Source organism: Dromiciops gliroides, chromosome 2, assembly GCF_019393635.1.
Source record: "Dromiciops gliroides isolate mDroGli1 chromosome 2, mDroGli1.pri, whole genome shotgun sequence".
NCBI classification, from domain to species: domain Eukaryota; kingdom Metazoa; phylum Chordata; class Mammalia; order Microbiotheria; family Microbiotheriidae; genus Dromiciops; species Dromiciops gliroides.
In genome coordinates this window covers 423,826,461-423,829,939 of record NC_057862.1, presented here as the reverse complement: position 1 = coordinate 423,829,939, position 3,479 = coordinate 423,826,461, and positions in this window count along the sequence as shown.

Genomic DNA, 3,479 nt, shown 5'->3' with positions numbered 1-3,479 from the left:
GGCCTCAGACACTTGATACTTACTAGCTGTGTGACTCTGGGCAAGTCACTTAACCCCAATTGTCTCACCCAAAAAAAAAAAAAAAAGAATCATGGAATGTTAGAGATGGAAAGAGACCTTGGGCTGGGGGTTCTTAAACTTTTACAAATACCATGTTAAGAACCTCTGCCTTAGAATATTGAATATTAGGACATGAAACACAAAATGTTGGAATTCTAAACAGGCTTAGAGATCAACTGGTCCAACCCTCTCATTTTACTTATAAGGAAATTAAGACAGTGGTTGGTTCAGTAACTTGCCTAAAGTCACACCAACTCATAAGAGATCTAGGACTTCCATCATTTCCTGACCCCTAGGCCAGTGCTTTCCCCACTCTACCACATTTTCTCCCTATGATCATGGAAATCCTACCTTGCACTAGCAGTGGGACCTCAATAGTTCCAGCATCTGCTTATCAACAAATGTGCCTATGCTTCACAAAAGACAATACAAATCACATGGTTTGTATTCAACTGCAGTTCTGCAGCAAACGCATTCATTGCAGCTTGAACTGCAATCCCTCAAAGAGAGGGACTGAACATTCATTACTTTTGTATAGTTTTGTAGGGTAGGACTGGACCCACTGTTCTTGAGAGGATCTCTCTTTTCCAAAATAATGGACTCTTCCCTGATTCCTGTCTCTCTTTCCTCCCTATCCCACATCTTGCATGTCGCTATGAGATTTGCCTTTCGACAGTTTAATTCTCAGAAACAAGGATGGTTTAACCCAAAGAATAATAGTCAGAAAACCTTATTTCAAATTTTGACTGGGGGCAGCTAGGTGGCGCAGTGGATAAAGCACCAGCCCTGGATTCAGGAGGACCTGAATTCAAATCCAGCCTCAGACACTTGACACTTACTAGCTGTGTGACCCTGGGCAAGTCATTTAACCCCAATTGCCTCACCAAAAAAACAAAAAACAAAACAAAACGAAATTTTGACTGGACTGCTTACGTTATGACCTTAAGAGGCCATTTAACCTTGCTTGGTTTTATTTTCCTCAAGTGTAAAATGAGATTAACCTAGATGATCTCTAAGGAGCCTTCATGCCCTTACTCCTACAGCTCTATAAACATAAGAACCTACAATTGATAGCTATTGACATATCACAAATAAATTCCTACCTCACTTTTAGGTCCCTAGTTCTACCACTAATCTACCTATCTCCAGATACCAGTTTTCTGTTTCAAGTATTCATTCATAGCCAGGAGAACCAGAGTTCAAATTTGGCCTCAGACAATTACTAGCTGTGTGACCCTGGGCAAGTCGCTTAACCCAGATTGCCTCTTTTTTTTTTAAAGTATTCATTCATTTATATTCAACATTTATTAAGCACCTATTATGTAAAACACACCAGGAGGAAGTTTAGATGAGACACAAGTCCTACTATCAGCTGTTTACAGTCTACTAGTCTACAATCATCCATTAGCATTGATAGCTATATTGGTACAAAAGAAAGTGCTATGTGAATTTCAAAGGGAAAATTCATTAACGTTAGGAGATCAGGAGAGGTTTCCTTGAGCTGACATTTGGGTTGGGATTAAATAGAGGCTGGGAATGCTAAAGGAAATAGAAATATAAAGAAACAAGGGAAACATTTCCTGCCCTTAGGAGCTTAAATCAAGGGAGACAATATATACAGATCATAGATATTTACAAAAGATACAAGATAATTTGGGGGTAGGTTGAGGCTGGAGTAGCGGGGGACAGGGGATAAGGAAAGGCATTGTGCAGATCATTTGGCTCTTGAAGGAAACTAGGGAGGCAGAGAAAGAGGTGTGAAGACAGGAGGAACACATTTAGGGGGAAAGGAACTCAATTAAAGGCATGTTAAGTTTAAGGGACCAGTGGGAGATCCAAATGGAAATATTCTGTAAGCAGCTAGAGAACCCAAGATCATGGATTTAGAACTGGAAGATAATGTAATGGCTTTCTAGTCTAACAGCCCCCATTTAATAGGTGGAGAAAACGGAGACCCAGAGAGGTTAAATTATTTTCCCAAGGTCACACAGCAGTTGGGATCTGAATACTGGTCCTATTTGGGTTTTTTTGGGTGGGGGGGTTTTGGGTAAGGCAATGAAGGTTAAGTAACTTGCCCAGGGTCACACAGTTAGTGTCAAATGTCTGAGGCCAAATTTGAACTCGGATCCTCCTGAATCTAGGGCTGGTGCTTTATCCACTGTCACCTAGCTGCCCCCCATTTTTTAAAAAATAGTTACCCTGCTTCATTGTGTGTGTGTGTGTGTGTGTGTGTGTGTGTGTGTGTGTGTGTGTGTGTGTGTGTGTGTTTTCTGGAGTTCATAGATGTGTATCTGGAGCTCAGGAGAAATCACATTGATCTGCCCCTTCACTGATTTCCTACAGATTGCACCAAAGCACACAGTTCCATAATTATTTAAATATAGTCTTTAAGCATTTGACTTTATTTTCAAATGACTCTAGGATTACAGAAATGAGATCCCAATTTTACTCTCAAGAGTTTTCAGGAGAATGTTGATTAGGGTTAGGGAGGTAAACTATGTACAAATTTTTTTTTTTTAAGTGAGGCAATTGGGGTTGTGACTTGCCCAGGGTCACACAGCTAATAAGTGTTAAGTGTCTGAGGCCGGATTTGAACTCAGGTACTCCAGGGCCAGTGCTCTATCCACTGCCACCTAGCTGCCCCTACAAATATATTTTTTTAAATGCACATAAGTGAAATTCCATTTTGAGTGGAGCAGGCCTATTTAGGAAAGTAAGTCATTGAAAATAAAGTCAAGTGCTTAAAGACTATATTTAAATAATTGTGGAAGTGTGCGCTTTGGTGCAATCTATAGGAAATTTTCCTGAGCATTTTCCGAAACATGTTAGAAACAAGTCTTTTTTTTTTTGTTTGTTTTGTGGGGCAATGAGGGTTAAGTGACTTGCCCAGGGTCACACAGCTAGTGTCAAGTGTCTGAGGACAAATTTGAACTCAGGACCTCCTGAATTCAGGACGTGCTTTATCCACTGCGCCACCTAGCTACCCCTCCCAGAAACAAGTCTTGAACTTAGGAACTAACTTGTGCTTAATAAACCCCACTGCTGCTTTGACTATGCTTTATCAGTCATTAAAGTTAACAAGCATGAAAGTTGCTGTATTAGGCTAAATAAAGTATTTAGCTCAGAATCCCAACAGCCTTATTTCAAAGTTAAATTTTTGGTTGGTTATTTGTAATTGTTTCCCTGGACTTTTGCATAGTATTCCTTCATAAAAAACACTCAAGTTATCTCTAATTCTGTGAGTCATCCATCCCTTGAGTGTTACTGTGTGCGCTTAGAATTGCTTTTGAAGCTTGTTTAAATGAATTGGTACCAAAATAAATAGGCACTCTTAAGATCCAAATAATTTGTTGTCATTTTCAAAGGTGACCACAGGTCAAGGGAATTGTGCTCTTATGTTCGGCTGCTAACTAACCTTT